General features: G+C 44.7%; 1 protein-coding gene across 3 annotated transcripts in view; it reads left to right on the top strand.

Moving 5' to 3' along the window:
• The window catches only part of FAM110B (family with sequence similarity 110 member B), a 134536-nt gene that overhangs the window by 47523 nt on the left and 66567 nt on the right, over positions 1-20446 (top strand). For all 3 annotated transcript variants that reach the window (XM_013988070.2, XM_001925806.5, XM_021089349.1), the window contains exon 3: positions 6438-6486. The gene's annotated coding sequence lies outside the window, so the exon portion shown is untranslated. The remainder of the gene's footprint in view (positions 1-6437; positions 6487-20446) is intronic.

Below are 20446 nucleotides of genomic sequence, written 5' to 3'. Positions count from 1 at the left end.
AACCCTGGTAGAGTGATGAGGATCAAGACTTTCATTTCCTTCCAGCAAGACTGGCTTAATACATACTCTGTGTGTGTGTGTGTGTGTGTGTGTGTGTGTTTAAACTATAACAGTCTCTATTTTCTGCTTTAATCACTCTCTTCCCCCAAGAATACAATTATTGTCTTTTTACATTGCTGGGTCAGGAATGAAATGTTTGGTTTGATTTAGGTCCCAATCTCTTATATACTCTGTTTCTGGGAAGTCAATGTGGTTTTAATATAACTTCCTATTTGGGAAATTTTAGAGGTTAGTGAACAGAATGGTGTTCCCTGTTTATGGATGGCCTAAGTTTTATTGTACTCAGACCATTGTATTAGAGATGTGTAAACTTAATTGTGGCAGATTAAGAACTGCCAGCTGCCTTTCATATTTAAACAGACTACACTGGATAGATGTATTTTCATGAACAGCTAGTTTTCTTTCATTCGTTAGACACCCAGCCAATGTTAGAAGGGCTCTTCATTAGGTCACATGTTTCTGTTTACCGGTAATAGTCTCGGATGGATGGAGGGAGGGAGGGATGGGAGGATGGATGGACGGACAGACAGACACACTTGGTTAATTGTTTGCTCACCACCATTGCACCAAACATTGTATAATTCCTGGGCCACATTGCATCTTATACAATCCCTGCACCGCTAATACTGGGCTGATTGAAATTGCTTGTTTCAATTTTTAGTAGACTGGTTTCTCGCTCTTAAAAGACTTTGAGGAACTAGAAATCAGGGACTGACTTACCATCTATGTTTTTTAGTGCCTCACGGAGAGCCCACCTTGGAGTAGAAATGAAACAAATGTCTATATATTAAAATAATTAGAATTAGGATTGCTTGTAAAAGCAAAATGAAACACAGAACGTTTACATTTTAGTGACTCATGGTCACTCCTGAGAAAAGCAGTGGGCAAACATCCTCTAATATTTACTTTTTCTTGTAATCATATGTAAATGGCATGTTTTTCTTAGCCTTCCCTGGAATTAGTCAGTAAGTCACCATACTGCGTATGGGTGATAATCAATTACTCCTGATGCATAAAAGATGAACACTTTTCCTACTGTGTGTCACAGAAAACTGAATAAATTATAATGTTTATGATGCTGTTATCGATGGTAACATTAGTAAAATTTTGTGGAAGGGCGGATTCCTATTTTACCATTGCTGAGAAGTATTGCTCATACATGACCATCTTTAGAGTAAGCACTGTCCTTACAGATTTGTATGTTCTGCTTGTTCCCAGAGTCCCAGGCTTTGCAGGCAGGATCACGATTTCCTAGGAGGTCTCTTGGACTTTTCTTTCTCTTTTGCCTGTTGGCCATACATGCATGCCTGTGAGGGCCACTGATGTTGGTTGGAGGTGCTGGGAGGATGTTCTCATGTGAACAGACAGAGGCTGGGCTTCGAGGAGAGCCTATTGGTTTTCTTTGGCTGCGAGATGTTTCCACAAATGGCAGCTGTTTCTCAACTCAGAGTCCTGTGGCCACAGGTGCTTCATAGCGCTTGTGGGCTGGATCTGCCCTGGGACTTTCTCACTCTCCAGGTGTTGGTCAGGCCATGTTCTGGATTGAGGCTCCAGGGAGGAATCAGTTTCTAAGCTCATTCAGGTTGCAGGGAGGACTGAGGCCAAAGGGCACCCTCAGTTCTAGAAGTTTCTAGAAACCGTTACAGTTCTTTGCCCCGAATCCTCTCATAGCATTGCAGCAACTTATAGTCTATAAGTCTTCTTCTGTGACCAGCTACAGAAAATGCTCTGCTTTTAAAGGATCCATGAGATTGAGCCAGCTAGATGGTCCTCCTAGCTAAGGTAACGTGCTGGAGAACATTCCTCATCACAGCAGTTTCATCTACTGCATTTACTGTCTGGGGGCTGTGAATACCCAGGGGCTGAGTTGAAATTCTGCCTCCACAAAGAGCTCAGTGAAGATGCTCAGGAAATGCCAGATTTGCCTCTGTGATACTTTTTAATTTTTTTTATTTTTATGGCCACAGTCTTGGCATATGGAAGTTCATGGGCCAGGGATCAAATCCAAGCTATAACTTCAACCTACGCCACAGCCATGGCAGTGTTGGATCCATTACCCCACTGTGCAGGGCTGGGGAACATACTGAGCTGCTGCAGTGGGATTCTTAGCCACTGTGCCACAGCAGGAACTCCAGCTTCTTTAATCCTTTTGGTTTACCTTTATGATGCCTTCACTTTGAGATGCTGAAGACTGTCTTACGGAGCTTCTTAATTAACCTTACTGTGTTTCTAAGGGAAAGAGAAGCAGTCTGCCCCCTTGTAAATCAGGAGGGTGTAGGCTTGGTGTCAGAGATTCTCATTCATTGATCTGTATTCTTTTAGCCCATCACCTCGAGGCTGGTGGTGGCCAGATGAGAATGGAGTTAAGTGGTCAGAGTCTTGCGGTTAACGGAGAAACCAGGCTGACCCAGGCTAACCCAGGTTAGGAAACTGACAAGCCAGGCCAGGGCTATGAACTTGATGAGCGAAGCCATAAGGAGCTGCCCTGAATTGATGACCAGAGGAGGGACTTGCCAGAAACACTGTTTTTGGCAGATTAACCTGGAAACTATATAAATGGTTAGAGAGGAGAAGCCAGAAGCAGGAACCAGCCAGGAATGCAGAAACGAATGCTCATTTATCATTAACAAGGGAGATTTAGAATTTATTGTGTTCCTTGAAATGCATTAATAGCAGTGGTGCTAGTAAAATAAACAAGAGTGAGGAAAGTTAAACAAGATGAAAGGGACAATCTGCCTGCCTTTTAGGACGTGTGATCCCTGAGTAGCATTCAGTTACTTTCAGTGGAGGCCGCTTGGGAGTGGTTTTTAGGCTGAACATCAGGTAAGTCATCAGTTTGCTATAGAACTTGCAATTGCATTGGGGTTTATGACTCTTGTTTTAAATGCATATACCTTTTTTTTTTCTATCCCCTACAAAAGCATTGCTAATCAGAGACAAATGGGGTGAAACAGATACTCAGCGTGCACTTCACATGGAGTTATATTTCACAGTTATGTTCAGGGCTCCTCAAAATGACTTCTCTCTTGTTTCAGTCACTGACTTAGTCACATACTCGTGGTTTTCTTGGAGTCAGTGTTCAAAGGGAGCTTGGCTTTTGCTTCCTAGTTTCTCCGCTGTTGGACTGAAGATTCTTTTTAAGATCGAAAAACAAACAAACAGAAGTCATCTCTGAGCCTGGGAACCGGACATTAAACATATCTGTTTTCACGTAAGCTAAAAAGTGGTGGTTTTGCAAATATTCAGTGTGGAGTTTTCACTGCATAGTTGGCTGATAAAACTGTAAATACACTAAAACTGTATAGCCTTGCTGCCATGGGAAGAATAACGTTTAGCTTGATCTTTTGTGACTCAACAAAGTTCTGATGTAAGGCAACTAACTACAGTGGAAAGAAATAAGTCACAGAAATCTGTGCTTAGTGGTGGAATCGGAGATGTTGAGAGGCTGGCATTCTTCAGACAAACCTATGTAGTAAATCATTGACTCATTCACTAAATATTTGTGGATAAGCTGCTCTAAGCTGGGCAGTATTCTTCTGCAGGCCTGGGATATAGTAGCTGACAAAAGGTTCTGCCCTGTTGAGGCTTATATTTCAATGAGATGAGGCAGAAATGCAGAAGATAAATACATAAAATATCCGTTATTTCAAATGGCAAAAAGTATGATAGAGGCAGAGTTCCCATTGTGGCTCAGCAGGTTACAAACCCAACTAGGATCCATGAGGACTTGGGTTCGATCCCTGGCCTCGCTTAGTGGGTTAAGGATCCAGCATTGCAGTGAGCTGTGGTGGAGGTCACAGATGCAGCTTGGATCCAGCATTGCTGTGACTGTGGTGCAGACTGGCAGCTGAAGCTCTGATTCGGCCCCTAGCCTGGGAACTTCATATGCCATGGGCATGGCCCTTAAAGAAAGAAAGAAAGAAGTATGATAGCAGTAAATAAAGCAGGGAGGGGGTGGATGTGTGTGTTGTGGGGGTGGGGTAGGTAGCATTTTGGAGAGTGTGGTTGGCAGAGTTCTAAGGTGACCCCTGTGTGGGTGGGTGGGGCTAATAGTGTATGATGAGGATGATGGATAGCAGTGCTGTGATTACTAAGTTATCTTGTAGAAGACTCCATCTTGGCAGAATGGAGGAGATTCTCCTGCTGGCCATGGAGCAGGGAGCTGTGAGCTGCCTTTAGGAGAGGGAAGTGGCCCCCACTCTCAGCCAGCAGGAGAACTGGGACCTTGGTGCTCCAGCCTTAAGGACAGAATTCCACCAAGAACCATGGGAACTCAAAGGAGGCCCTGAGCTTCTTAGAAGAAGGCTGCCCAGACCACACCATAATCACAGCCCAATGAGACTTGATCCTGAGCTGGGCCCTACTGAGCCACATCTGAGCCTTATAGAATCTGTGAGATAGTAAGTGGGTGGGATGTTTGTTACATGGCGACAGGAACCTATGCAGACAGAGGCCACGAAGGGCCGCAGAGAAGGGGAGAAACAGATGGAGACCTTGAGGTCTCCTTGGACATGGCAGCCTAGAGACGAGGGGAGAGGAGGAACTGGAGATGGACACGTGGAGGCTGTGAGCACACATATGGGACCTAGAGCCACTTGGTCCCTGGGACAGGGACTGTGCAAAGGTGAGAAAAGGGGTTCAGACCCAGGCTTCAGTGCTCCAGAAAAATATTTTCGGTTATTTTATCTCAGTGACTTTTATGTTTTATTATATGCTTTTGTTCAACATTTAGCCTGACAGAACATTTTTTTTCTCCTTCTCTGGAACTTCAGCTCACCTTTTAATTTGCTCTGTTTGGTTTCAGTGTACAGTATGAGATATGGGTTCCTGGTGGGTGGGGAGTGGAGCTGCCTGTGAAAGTCCTCTTGCCACCTCCTGCTGGGAAGGTGCTCGACCAGCCAGGAGCGGTCTGCACCCAGGGGGCTGGATCCCTTCTTCCTGAGGGCAGACAGAGATATCTTCTCAGGTCTCGGGAGCAAGCAGAGCATCTCTGTAACCCACCCTCATCCCCAGCTGCACAACTGGACAGTCAGTAGCAATCGCTGAGGTTTTCTAGGTGGGATTTGCAGACAGCTGTTGCTAGGTGGGTATAGGTGCCATATTTGTTACACACAAAAGACCAAACAGACACACAGGAAGGGAAGGTACACCCTGGGAATTCGGTAGACAGGAAAAGATGGAGACTGCAAAGATTAGAGCAGCTGACCGGAGTTTCTGGACCATTTTGTAACCTGCGTTTACTGAGATATTTGTAGCTGGAGGCTTGTCAGAGTTGACAGCAGGAGAGGAGTTGTCCTTGGAAAGCAAGAGCCCCCTTACCTGTGGGTTGTCTGTCTGTATCCCAATAATAGCTTTAGTTTGCAAATTTCTATTTCAGACTATTTATTTTTTTACTTTTATTTATTTTTTTATTTTTCTGCAGTCCCACCTAGGGCATATGGAAATTTCCAGGCTAGGGGTGGAATCAGAGCTGCAGCTGAGGCCTACACCACATCCACAGAAACGCCAGATCCGAGCTGCCTCTATGACCTGCTCCACATCTTGCAGCAACACCAAATCCTTAACCCACTGAGCGAGGCCAGGGAGGGAACCCAAATCTTCACTGATACTAGTCAGGTTCATAACCTGCTGAGCCACAATGGGAACTCCTATTTATTCACATTTCTTAAAAATTAATGCTTGTTTCTTAGCACTTTCTCAGTCCCTCTTTTTTTTCTATACCGTGTTATCAGATGGGCTGTTAATCTAGGATCGAATGGCTGCATTCTCAAAGTTGTACTTTCTAAAAAAAGATTCCCACGGATGGTGGTATAAAATCTCTGGGGCCTGAGGTCATTATTCAAACCCTCTCTTGTTCTAGGAAGGACTCAGGCAGCAAAGTCAGAGAGTTTGAGTTTTGAGTGCTTTGCCTTTGGGCACGAGGGCGCCAGCCTGGGGCAGCCCTGCCGGCCCTGTCGCTCAGGACAGAGAGCATCTCGGCGTGTACCCCGCACCTTCCAGGGCTGGGAGTCCAGCTGGGCTGCACACCTACCTGCTGGTCCTCTGCCCAGACCTGCTGGATGGCAGGTGTGCGCTGCTGGCTTCGTTTGAATAGTTCATTCTTCTCCCAGTTCTCTCCCGCATCTCTTTACTCTCTTCCCCCCCACTGGAGGTTATGCTCTTTTTTGGCATTTAAGTAGTCCCCATGCCTGATCTAAAGATCAAGTTGGAGTTAATGTTCCTCAGCCCCATGGGCACAGATTCTTCTGTGTCATCTGAGCCCACGTCATGTTCTTGTCTCTTCCCTGTTGTGTGTCTAGAGCAGCGTTTCTCCATCCTTTTGGAGTGGAGGGATCCCACTGGGCTCCCAGTGACAGAAGTGATGTTTTATTTTTCAGGTGCCTTGGGCCTCTGAGATCCAGCCCGGGTCAGGTGACGCCTTCCCTGGTGAGTAGAACACTTTCTTTGGCCATCTCGAGTCACACCCGGGATGTGCTCTGCTTCCAGCCGTGATCAGTTTGAACACTCGCTCATGCGCTGTGTGCACCTTCAAGTCTTATGTTTCATGATCAAAGTTAACGCCGTCCCAAATCAGGAGAAACGTTTGCCACATCTAACATTACACCCCTGGATACAAGAGGTTGCTTTTTTAGTTCTTTTTTCACTCCGAAGTATGTTGCCACTGCTCATTAGAGACCAAACTCCACACTGTTTCAGTCTGGCCTCGGTCAGAGGTTGGCCCATGCTGGATGATGTTTATTTGCAAACATCCAGCCTATTGTCTGTGTTTGTAAATAAAGTTTTATTGGGACGCAGCCATACTCACACATGGATGTGTTAACTGTGGCTACTTTCAAGCTACATCAACTGAGATGAGAGCTTTGGGGTCTGCAGAGACTAAGACACTCTCTGGCCCTTTACCAAAAAAAAAAAAAAAAAAAAAAAAATCTGTCAGGCTGTGGTCCAAAATATATAACTTTTAAATGTTTTCTTTTTAAATTTTTTTCTTTTCTTTTATTTTTTTTAGGGGCACACCTGCAGAATATGGAAGTTCCCAGGCTAGGGTCAAATGAGAGCTGCAACTGCTGGCCTGCTCCACAGCCACACAGTTACACCAGATCTGAGCTGCGTCTCTGACCAAGGCCACAGCTGGCGGCAACACTGGATCCTTAACCCACTGAGTGAGGCTAGAGATTGAACCTGCATCCTCATGGATGCTAGTTGGGTTTTTAACCTGCTGAGCCACAACGGGAACTCCCAAAATATATAGCTTTTTTTAAACTGAAAATTTTCAATCATGAAATAATTTTGGAGTAATGGATCTCTCTAGCTTTCTAAAGTTCACAGGGCAAGGCCATCTACAAAATAGCCAGTGGTTTAAAATAAATGTAATTTTACGTGTTGTTACACTTTCCAGTACCATTTCATTTTCTACAGGTTATCAAAACTTATTTAACTTAAGAAGCATAATGCATGGAAATGTAAAATAAAAACATCAGATCACACTAAAAGAGAACACTGACAATTCTGTATGATCCTAACTATCAGATTGCATTTTCATAGGGCTTGATAATGTTTAAAACTAAAATCTTCGTGAAGGCATAATTCACATGTCTCCTTGAGGGCTCCCTTATAAATCGCCCAGGATGACATGTTTATAGCTGACATTGAAGGTTGCGTTTGCTTTGACTGAAATCAAATGAGAGGCTCCTTTGCATAGATTCTTATGTGTGGGCATGTTTGCAAAGGTTTCAATACTTTTCTGCTATTTAATTACATTTTCTTCCTAATGCATAGTTTATTCAAACGAAAGCTGCGTTTTCCAGCTTTTGGTTGCTAATGTGGGTTCCAACGTGATAAAGATGGCCCCCCATCCCCAGGGAATTGTCAGGGAAGCGGGACCCTGAGAGAATGTCCTTCCAGCACTGTCTGGTGCTTGGGGTTGTGCAGAACGCAGGCTCAGTGGAGCAGTCACTACATTTTCGATGGGAACGTTCAGCCTTTCTTTCCCATCCAGAGCTGCTAAATGAGGGTAGCAGAGGGGTTGTGTTAAATGCTGCAGAGTCTAATTACTGCTTGATTTATAGCCATGTACACATCATGGCCGAGGCCCAAGTTCACTGCCTTGAAAACACACTTGCTGGTCACGGGCTGCCCAGGGGGGTTTGCCCCCTTCTGCTGCCCCTCATCAGCTCAGCTCTCCATAGTGAGAGCACCAGGCCAGATTACGTGTCCCCTGCCCCCCAGGGAGGCCAGTGAGGGCAAGGAAAGGCTGGGCCTGCTGATAGAGTGCCTGGGGAGGGGGCTGGGAGTGTGTATGCACGCACACACATGCACACATGCATGCACACACCCATATATCCATGCACGAATATGCATGTGTGTACATACATGCACATGCCAGTACACACACACGTGTGTGAACATACACACATGCACCTTACATACATACACACATGCACGCACACACCCCTACATCCATACACAAATACGCACGTGTGTACATACACACCAACACATCTGCACACACGTGCATACACATATACACATGCACCTTACATAGATACGTACACAATGCACACATGCACACACACACTCTTACATCAGTGCCTGAATATACACAAATATGCACGTGCATACACACACACACGTACACATACGCATATACACAGTACGTATACACATGTATGCACACACAGTGCATATATATGTACATATGCATACATATACACATAGGCATACACATATGTACACACATGCACACATATACATCATACACACATATACACACATATGTATACAGATACACAGAGACATTCACACACACACACACACACACACACACACGAGGCACATTTGGGGAGCTGAAGGCACTGTTTGGGGCAAGGCTGCTCTCCTCTGTTTCCTGGACTTTGGGGGAGTTAGACTGTAGTTCATTTTCCCAAGGATAGACCTGGAGGCTCTGCCCTTTTAATTGTTTTCATTTCTTCTACTATTATTGCAAATCAAACCTGAGGACCGACGTTTCACAACTGTTTCCGGTGGCCGGGAAGGTCAGTGCCTGGAAGCTCAGAAACGGGGAGGGAGGGGGCTTCACGGTTCAGAGACAGGTGCTCTGTCTCTGGCCTCCCCCTGCCCCTCTCCTGAGAAGCCTCCCAGTCAGTTTCCACCCCTGTAAAGTGGTGGCAGTGGTGTCTGCTTCACAGGTTAAATAATTAATGTGCATTAGTTCGGGGTCAGGCACCTAGAAAGGGTCAGGGTCAGGGCCAGGCACCTGGAAAAGGTTCAAGGTTGGGGCTGGGTACCTGGAAAGGGTCAAGGAAGCCCAGCTGTCTTGGGCCATCTTGTGGGCGCCAGGCCATGGGGACAGTTTGCCCCCTGGGGACAGTGTTTTATCACTGATATGTCCTAGGATTGTCTGCGTGTGGCTTTAGGGTTGTTTTCTACACTCTCTGCACACAATGCACCTCCTTTCTAGCTACAGGGGCCCGGCTCCTACCCCCCTTTTCTGAAACTACAAAATGGCTAACAATACAGCTATTTTTATTTAAGAAGAAACCAAGTCTTAAGGAAATTAAAAATTTAGCCTAAATTCCTGTAACTCGTAAAACACTGAATAGATATTCAAACCTAAGACTGTCATTAAAGCCTCCTTTAACCTGAAGATGCTTAGCTGTGTATTTCTTTTATGGCTGATAAATAGGTCAGTCTGGAAAAAAAGACAATCGTGTAATTCTGTTCATATAAAATATGTACTAATATCTTCTGGAAAACCGCTTTATGACAAACATGAGACAAATAAAGGAAAAAATAGATCAAAGCTGACTCCCTTACCAAAAATTGATCAAAACTGAAGAAGTAAAAGTAACTTAAAAGAAAGGTGTTTTAAATGGATGTTAATAGTGGTTCACTGTTTAAGGTGAGCTGAGAGCCTGTGGATAGAAAAAAAAAAATATATTCTCAGGTTCTGATAAGTTAACCTTGACAACATGACATTCAAATGAGTAAACCATAGCTGTTGTTGAAATTCACATGGAATTGTATCATTTTTCTCTATGTACACATGGCATGCCACATGTAAATAAGAGATTGAAAAGATTGGAAGAAATTGAAATTAAAATAATTTCGTGAGGATGTAACATCAGTAATAAAACCTTTTTCAAAACTTTGTAGCAAGACTATACTGGTTTACTGTTTTTTATACAGTATGGGGATTTTCTTTGAGGTAAAAACTTTACAGAGCTTAGGTGTACAGTTTGGTAAGTTCTAACAAATATACGCACTGTGTATGGACCGTTTCTGTCCTCCCAGCAAATTCTCCCCTGCCACCTTCTAGTCACATCCTGCTTTTCCACCCCTGGGAAAAATCATTGGTCTGCTTTCTCTCACCTTATGTGTTTTTAAATTTATATAGATGGAATCACACAGTGAATGCCTTTTGTGTGGGTGTCTTTCATCCTATATCCTGTCTTTGAGATGCATTTTTTTGTTGTGTCACTAGCTGAGGATTATTTATTCCATGGCGTGCTTATACTGCAGTTTGTTTATCTGCTCTATTAAGAGGCACATTGGATTGTCTCCATTTGGGCATTTTGAATAAAGTTGCTATGATCCTTGCTGAATAAGTCATTTTATGAAGATCCCTCTTCCTTCAGCGTGGATAATGCCCCTGAGTGGAATTGCTGGATAATAGGATCCATGTTAGATTAATTCAGACTTTCCTGTTAGTGGTGTGTGAGTTCCATTCCTTCCATCATCTTGCTAACATTTGCTATTGTCTTTTGACTTTTAGAGATTTAAATGACTCTGGATTAGTGTCTTACCGCGTGGGTTTAATTTGTATTTCCCTCGTGAGTAGGGATATGGCCCATCTCCATATGCCTTCAGAGGTCTTTTATATATCTTTGTTTTCAAAGTGTCTGTTCAAATTTTTGCCCTTTTTTAAAGCTGGATTATTGTCCTTTTGTTAGTCATTAGCAGTTCTTTATTTTTTCTGTCTAAAAGTTCTTTTTCATGTAGGATAGATTTTCTCCCATTTAGTGGTTTGCCTTTTTATTTTCTTTGCTTTCTTGATGAGCAGAAGTTACAAGCTGTCTTAGAGACCATTTTGTCAGTTTTTTGTTTTACAGTTAGTATTTTTTGTGATTCTAGGCAATTTTTACCTACCCCACAGGTGCAAAAATATTCTCCCCTGTTTTTGTCTAGAAGCATCATAGTTTTAGTTTTTAACTCTTAGGTCTCTGATCTGTCTCAGGTTGTTATGTTTGGTGTGAGGTAGGGGTCAGAGTTTATTCTTTTTTTTTTCAAATGGGTATCCAGTGGTTCCATCATCATTCGTTGAAAGGGCTTTTTCATTCTTCATTGAATGTTGGGTTCCTGTGTCAAAGATTGGTTGCATGTCTGTGGATCCCTTTCTAATCTCTGCTTCATTGATCTAACTTGTTTCTTCTTCTTTTTTTTTTTTCTTTGTCTTTTTAGGGCTGCACCTGAGGCATATGGAAGTTCCAACAGTGCTTTAGGACTGCTTTCTCTTGGTGGCCAGCAGATGTTGTTTTCATCCTTCCAGAAAACACACAGCCTCAGCCTTTCTAGGGAGGACAGAAATTCAGTTATTTTTCGAGTGGGAAAAAATAATAGAAAAAATTCTGTGTAGATGCTATGGCTGAAAATGAGGACATTTTAAGAAAAGTTGTAATTAAAAATCAAAAGACTTTTCTTCTCTCTCCTCCTCCCCTGGCCTGACCCAGGCTAGGTTTTGGAGCAGGAAGCCCTTGCTCCTCTGTGGGGGACCCTGGCTTTCACAGGAGCCTCTCAAGGGGGTGGAGTATTGATTCCCCTCACATGGACCACCTATTACCACTGATGGAGGACCAAGGCCTATAAGATTTCCTGTTTGTTTCCCCCAGAGAAGCCAGGAGCCCCGCTCTCATATGTGGGTGAGCTGGGCCCATTGTAGACAAAATGCAATTAACCCTGAACCACCCACTTCTCCCCCACCCCCCCATTTGAGGATAATGGAACACCAGGTACTATCTTTTTAAAGCCTGGTACTGACATACATCACATATTCAAATTATTTTTGTTCTTAAGCAATACTAAAAATGGATGTGAAGATTATGCTTGCTTTTGGGAGGAAGGCGATTACAATTTCAAAAGCTTTAGTCTATAAAAGGTACAAAGACCATCATGAAACCAGGTGGGTGCCTCCCTCCACTGCCGTCGACTCCCGTGGTGCCTTTGCACTCACCTGTCAGGTGCTTCATGCTATTTTCTTCCCATGGCAGAATATGTCTGCGATATTAATGTAAAAGCCTCCTGTATAATTTAGTACCAAAAACCACTTGTGTAGGCTTGACTCAGACTTTATAATAAAAAACATTCACCCTGCGCTCTTCCACATAAGAGGAATTTCAACTCTCCTCTTCATTAGGAGACCTGCCTGCGATGGAATTAAAATAGCTCTGCCCTGAATGGGAGCACTGACTTGGCAAAGATCTGGAGCAGTCATTCAGGAGGAGTGTAATCGAATACTTGAAATTTAAATGAGCTTGTAATCTGACTTGGAAAATAAAGTAAAAGAGAAGCCCAAGAAAGTTTCCTTTAAGGTGAATTCATGTCCTTCAAATCCCTTCCAGTATCAAAGCTAATAACACACACATGAGAAAAGTAATATTCAGTGAGGCTTATCGTTTCCGTGTGCTTGTTCCCCCTGATACACTGATATGGGCCTCAGAAGGTGCCCTGCGTGGAGCGAACCCATATCTGCAGAAATGACTTTCAAATATCACCAGCGATTTACAAACTGTCTCAGTGCCCTTTGGAGGAACGACTTTTTTCTTTCCTTCGTCTGTGTAGTGTACATGGTTAACCCAAGAAGGAACCTCGAATAAGTGACACAGATTTTCGTCTTTATTTAGAAGCTGTTCAGATGTTCATATTGGATTCTTTCTCCTCCAGTAACTTCTTCCTCATTCTTGAAGGACACAGTGTGTTTTCTGCCCAAATCGCTGAGTGGTAAACTTTCCAGGAGAATTACCCTTGTTCAGTGAAAAGGCTTCTCTAATTATCGGCCCTGCCTTGAATGGGATTACATGATGAAAAATGGTTTTCTTGGCTGTAAAAGAAAATATAGAAAAAGATCTCTACATGTGAAAATAGAGGCGGGAGAAATGCTGGAAATCGAGATCAGAAAACTAGTCACCATTGATGAAAATTTGACATTCAGAAAAGAAACTGGGGAGGGGGTGATTCTTTTCAGTAAGGAAAAAAAATCTTGGCTTTACACGTAAGTACGCACTTAACAGTACAGACGAAATAGAGCTCAGTTTGCTACAAGGCAAATTTCTGTTAAACAGATCCCATTTGCCCATTAATTTCTATTGTATAGCTTTAAAAATTGCTCCCTAGACATAATAAAATTACCTTTAAAATATACACATATAAATGGAGAAATATCTTTCTAACAAAACCTGGGAACCATTATCTGTTAATGATACTGAGCAATGGCTTGCAAGACTTTTTAAACCGAGAGTAAAAATAGAGGCGGTAGAAGCAGATACCCTGGAAGGTGATTGCTTCGCTTTACCTGATTTTAAGCCTGCTTCCCACTAGAATGCTAACAACCCAAAGGCTTCTGAAACTTGCCAAGTTCCCACTCAGTCTTTAATCATGCTAATGTTTCTAACTTTATATTCAAAGAATATTTTCCTCTGTTTCCATCACTTAAACTTATTGGCTTCTTTCCAAGCATTTGAGCCTGGACATATCTTTGAAGGGTGTAGGAGCACCATTAGATAAAAGGAGTGAATTATCCAGATAACCAAGGAAAGGAATATCTCAGTCGTACTTAGCAGCCAGAACTTGCCTCAGTGCCAACAGAGGCTCTGATGCCTCAAAATCATCAGCAGATTGACTGACAATCCGGGCTGAACTTTCAGTTCCCACCCTGATGGTTTGACTTACCGCCAGAATGATTAGCACATCAGAATCACGTTTGCTGAGGCTGCAACTTACTCGCTGGTTAGTTAGTGGAGCTGCAGCATGTCAGGTGCCTAGAGGCCAGAGCCGATGGCCAGGAACCTACACGCCTGAAACTTTAGAATGGTCACTTGTTCAAAACTTGCTACCCATAGTTTTTTTTCTTTTCCTTGGATGGGAGTGGGGAAAATGCCAAGCTTTAATTAAAACTTTATGGTCAACAGTAGTCATAGCATTGTAGAAAAACACATTTCAGACAAGTTAACCAGGCGGAGATAAAATTCACCTAGAGATATTTGTGTTTAGACTTTTTCTCCATAAATAGTTATATAGATACATGCATATTTACACAGAGATAATTTTAACAAAAACAGAATCATAACATACATCGATTTGTGGCTCTCACTTAATATTCAGGTGCATTTCCATTTAATAAATACTCCTCTGTAATATCATTTGAATAGCTGCCTACTGTTCCATTAATTTTATTTTTACTTCGTCATTTGTGTAATGGCTGTTGTTGAATAAGATTTTCTTTTTCTTTTCTTTTTGCTCTCTAGAGGATACTATGATAAATTCCTTACTTTTTTTTCTTTTGCGCATACCCTTAATCACTTCTAATTTAGCACATGATCCCAGCTGTTTCCTTAGAATGCTTTCCCAAAGTGAGTGGTCCGAGTAAAAGTATACACACTTGTAAAATTTTAAGGAAGTTTTTGCCATGTTGCCCCAGAAAAAAGTTTCAAAATTTTTAGATGTTATTAACAGACTCTTAACATTTCCCGTCTGGGTTGCACTCAGGGCATGATGGTTATTTATTTTTATTATCTAGTTCTTTTTCTAGAGAGGGTTAGTTTTTCTAATTACATTAATATTCTTTGGCCAGGATGTTTTCATTTTGCCAAGTGGGGAGAACTTCGATGATATTTACAAAGGCTGGGCACTCCCTAAAACTTTCTGTCTATATTAACTCATTTCATTACATGCCGTCATCATGGTGGAGATGAGAAAATTCAAGCATGAGGAAGTTAAGTAATTTACCCAAGGTTACCAGCTAGAAGATGGCTAGATTGGGATAAAAAATAACAGAGTAGAAGGTGAGAAGTACATGAAAATATTGTTCCAGCAAGATAACCTCTCCCAGGGAGTGTCCTTCAGGATATAACCTCCCAAGTTCTGATAGGACGCCTTTCAAAACAGCTATCCTTTGGCTTCTACTGACTTTACGAGTTCCAGAAAGATCTTAGACGAATATCATACCAAATTGTGTTCCGTGGTTACATAGTTGCTTGCATGAAAGCCTAATCTTTCCAAGTTAATGCTGTCAAACTTAATTAGGAACATTCATGCCGTGCATACTTGAAGTTCTTCCATGGAGCGTTTGTCTAAAATAGCAGCGTGGCTTACCCGTGCAAGATTATCCGCCTCAGTTTTGCACGGTACGTGTAGCATTCCATTCCAGAACTGGTGCTGATCCTTTACAGAACCTCTGAGAACTCTAGGAAACTTCATGTAACCGACCCGTGTAGACACTCCACTTTAGGAGACAGAGCTGAAATTTAGGACATCAATCCACTTACTGTAATTTGAGGTTTTGTAAGAATTATTCCCACAGTCAATAGAGAGAGTCTAGTCCTGGGTCCTTTTGGTGATACGGAGATTATTGATGACATAAACATGTTTATGCCAGCATTTAGAAAACACAGTAGAATTGGGGAACAGAGGGAGCTGATAAGCTCAGCACAACTTCTGCCACCGAATTCATGGCTCTTATTAGATAATAATGTCTAAGTATTATTATATCTGATTATTAGATTGTAGTACTTATTATATGTCAGATTATTTGATAATTTTTGACCATGTCTAGTTTTATACCCATAGGTTATAGTAATTCATCTTTTATGTGTAGGGACAAACAGTAGTGAGAAGAGGTGCAAAGTAGGAATGAACTGAGTCTGGTGTCTTGAGCAGATGGGTAACAGCCCTGGGCCAGTTTCCTCATCTCTGAAATGAGAGGAGCAGTGAGCTCCTGTCCCTGACAGCATTTGGGGGCATCTCAACGCAGAAGGTGTATGCGAAGTTTCTCGTCAGTGTGAGAATTCAGTCCAGGTGTGATTGGCACTGTTCCCTCATCCCCTTCCCTGCCCTGGGAGGACTGTATCCCTATCTGAGCACAGCGTTCAGCGAATGATCGGAGCATAAATAAGTGCCAGTTAAACGTCATTGAGACAACTATCTTAATGAAGATTTTTTTCATCTGATTGTTTATAAGGCATGTAAGTGTGCTTTTTGCATCAAGATTTCAGTTTTTTTTAAACAAATTAATTAATTTTGGGGGAGTTCCTGTCGTGGCGCAGTGGAAACGAATCCGACTAGGAACCATGAGGTTGCGGGTTCGATCCTTGGCCTCGCTCAGTGGGTTAAGGATCTGGCATTGCCTTGAGCTGTGGTGTAGGTCACAGACGTGGCTCTGATCTGGCATTGCTATGGCTGTGGTGTAGGCTAGTGGCTACAGCTCTGATTAGACCCCTAGCCTGGGAACTTCCATATGCCATGGGTGCAGCCCTCAGAACATGGAAAAAAAAAAATTTAGCCACACCCATGGCATGCAGAAGGTCCCGGGTCAGGGACCAAACCTGTGCGACAGCATTGACACTGGATCCTTAACCCACTGTGCCACTAGGAAACTTCAAGATTTATGGAGTAAATCTTATGTTACCCTAATCTTTCAGCCTTAGCAGCTTTTCAGGGGACAGTCCTTTTCACCCTGCCACAGGCCACCTCTTTCCTTCACCCTGTCAGCCTGCACAGAGGCCCCTCTGTGGGATCTTCTTCATTTGGGTCATGTTATGCTTGAACTTGGCAGGTTCAAGAGCTCGCCTCCAGGACAGGAATCTTTGTGCTTCTTACAAAAAGTTATCTCTGCATAAGAAGGGGGCCCGGTTTCGTGTAGGGCAGGGGCTGGCTGGGTCTGTTTAGCAGTGAGGAGGTTTGGGGGCTGGCAGACCTCTGCGGCCTGCTAAGGCTGTAGGCACTTGGAATTTCCTGGGTGCTAGAGCCTAGGGGAAGGGTCAGAGGCACGGCAGAGGGACATTTTGGCTGTGTGACTCTTGAGCTCATCTCAGACATAAGAAATTCTTCTCTTCTTCCATCCTGTGACTTCTTGCTTCGAGGCCTGAGAAGGCAGTCACATCCTCAGTTAAACAGGCCCGCTGGGCTAGTCCTGGTGCAGTACTGACCCTGATAAAGTCATTTCAAAGTCCAAAGTACCGCCCTCATTGAGACTGACAAAGGGCCCCAGAGGCTGTGACCACCTGGGGCCCCGTGTGTCTGTAACAGAGAGATGTAGCAGGAGAGTGGCTCAGGGAAATGGGGGCGGGGCCCTGGGAGACCCTCGGGCCAGGCATTGCATCCCAAGCCACTGACTTGTGCTGGCCACTGTGCCAGGGCTGTAGTCTTGGGAAGTCCCTCCCTGATGGGGTATGAGCTGCCGGCTCATCAGCTTGGAGATAGACAGGGTGTGTTTCAGGCGATTGGACAGGTCCCCAGAGTTTCTGCACCTTACCCAGAAGCAGCTGCCAGCTAGCCTCATGACCTAGTGTCGCCTGAGCTGGAGCTGGCCTGCCACCAGATCCCTAAGTCTTTAGGTCTCATTGCCTCCTGCCCTTCGCTCTCACTTCTCCAGGTCTAGGAAATGTGAATCATTAGAAGAAAGGGCGAAGGTGTGGGCCTTTCTGAGAAGATGCTCCACGATGCACCCTGGATGATGTGCCGAGCCCCACAGAGAGGCTCACGCAGCCCCACAGCCAGGCGAGATGATGGTCCACAGGGCTGCCCGGAGGTCCCAGAATGATGCACAGACTCACATCACTGTGCCCACCTCCCCCACCCCCGCCACTAGTTCAGGCTGTGGGGACAAGTCCTGATAAATGGGTCGGGATGAGCAGCTCAGTATCTGAAGGGGGAGGGGGCCGAGGACTACACCTGCCCACAGAGGAGCCGGACTCAGCCTCTCCCAGCCCAGCCGTGGCCCAGCAGCCTCAAGCACCCATATGCCACATCCTTTTTAAAAAGAGAAAGGGAGTTCCCGTCGTGGCGCAGTGGTTGATGAGTCCGACTGGGAACCCTGGGGTTGCGGGTTCGGTCCCTGGCCTTGCTCAGTGGGTTGGGGATCCGGCGTTGCCCTGGGCTGTGGTGTAGGTTGCAGACATGGCTCGGATCCCACGTTGCTGTGGCTCTGGCGTAGGCCGGTGGCTACAGCTCTGATTAGACCCCTGGAACCTCCATATGTCGCGGGAGCGGCCCAAGAAATAGCAAAAAGACCAATAAATAAATAAATAAATAAATAAATAAATAGAGAAAGGAGTTGCCATTGTGGCTCAGAAGGTTAAGAACCTGACTGGTATCCATGAGGACATGGCTTCAAGCCTGGCCTTGCTCAGCGGGTTAAGGATCTGGCGTTGCCATGAGGTGTGGTGTAGGTCACAGATGCAGCTCCATCTGTGTTGCTGTGGCTGTGGTGTAGACCGGCAGCTACAGTTCCGATTCAACCCCTAGCTTCCATGTGCCGTGGGTGAGGCCCTAAAATACAAAAAAAAAAAAAAAAAAGAGAGAGAGAGAGAGCGAGAAAGAAAAAAGCAAAGAAAAGCGGATGGAATGTGTGTGTATTATGGACAGAGAAGGATGGACTCCAGACACCCAGGTGCTTTCTCACCAATTGTCCTGCACCAGTGGCCAAAAGGCACAGTCACAGCCTCATCCTTGGAAGGGGAGCCCCTCGAGTAAGCTGGGGAGCTGAGTGTTGGCATCTCTGCCCAGTTCCACATGCAGCGACTTCCCGAAGGTGGCCTGAAATGTCATGGTGAAAATGCCACGAGCTGTCTGTTCCAACACTCGCCAGCACCCCCCTCTTCACATGGGCTGGGGTCTGTGGCTCGTCCTGGACCACCCTAGACTTCTGCTCCCTCCCTCTTGCCTCAGCCGAGCTGGGGGAGGAGAGCAGGCTGGAGTTCCCCTCGACCCCACAGGAGGAACCTCAGCCCTGGTGACCTCAGAGCGGACACAGCCCCCCTGAGTCCCCTGCAGCAGGTGGAGTTTGTGAACAACCAAAACAGAGCCAGTTCTGGTTGGAATGTTCTGACCAGTCTGAAGTTATGTTGGAGCCCTGAGCTTAGACAGAACCATTTTTAGGACATGAACCTCGATTTCTTTTCGGAGAGAAGAAAGCTGTAACATTCCCGATACACATGCTCTCCTCTCTGGTCCTCTGAGGATGGAGAATCAACACAGAACTCGAGGAAACCCGTCCAGTGAGGTAGACGTTTCTGGGTGACCGTCAGCTCCTCCTCATCCCTTGCAGCCAAAAGAAGGGGAGCTGGAAGGAATGGATTGGCCGACAGGTCTCCAGAGGCTAAGACCAAAGGCTTTCCTCCTCCTCCCAAGTGTGCTGTTTGCAGCTGGCCCCCAGCCCCTCCTCTCCAGACCTCACAGCCCTTGCTGTGGACCTTGTGGGTCCCCACCCAGCCTCCAGCCCAAAGCCTCCTCCAGCTGCAGACCGGACACCCCACCCCAACTTGAGTGCTTTCACAGCAGTTAGCCATCATCACAATGCATCACTCAGTGTACCCCCTCTTTAGAATGGAAACACCACAGAGAAGCAGGGACTCTGTCTCCTCCCAGCAGTGGCCTCAGTGTCCAGCATGGTCCTTACACAGAGTAGGTGCCGCGAACTCTTCATTGAGTGAATGCCTAATTTTTCAGAATCAGGGCTGTGATGACTGAAGTTCAAAGACAAAAGTTCTTATGCCTAAGATTACAAAAATACTGAGGCTCGGAGTTCTCATCATGGCTCAGTGGCTTAAGAATCCAACTAGTATCCATGAGAATGCAGGTTTGATCCCTGCCCTTGCTCAGAGGGTTAAGGATCTGGCATTGCTGTGAGCTGTGGCGTAGGTTGCAGGTGTGGCTCAGATCCTGCATTTGCTATGGCTGTGGCATAAACTGGCAGCTGCAGCTCCAGTTTGACCCATAGGAACTTCCATATGCTGCAGGTGCAGCCCTAAAAAAAAAAAAATTGAGGCTCACATTGAAGCATCCTAAATGTCCACTGACAGAGGAACAGATAAAGAAGATGTATGTGTATGCAATGGAATACTACTCAGCCATAAACAAGAATTAAATGATGCCATTTGCAGCAGCATGGATGGACCTAGAGATTATCATACTGAGTGAAGTAAGTCAGGCAGCAAAAGACAAACCTCATACGATAACGCTTAAATGTGAGATCTAATAAAAAATGATTCAGAAGAACATCCACAGAACAGAAATAAACACACAGATTTCAAAACCAATCTTATGGTTACCGTAGGGGAAATCGTTGGTGGGGTTGGGGGGGAGAGAGGAATTAGGAGGATGGGAAAAACATGCAGAC

The sequence above is a fragment of the Sus scrofa genome, chromosome 4, assembly GCF_000003025.6.
Source record: "Sus scrofa isolate TJ Tabasco breed Duroc chromosome 4, Sscrofa11.1, whole genome shotgun sequence".
Lineage (NCBI taxonomy): Eukaryota > Metazoa > Chordata > Mammalia > Artiodactyla > Suidae > Sus > Sus scrofa.
This window is presented reverse-complemented; position numbering and strand designations above follow the sequence as displayed.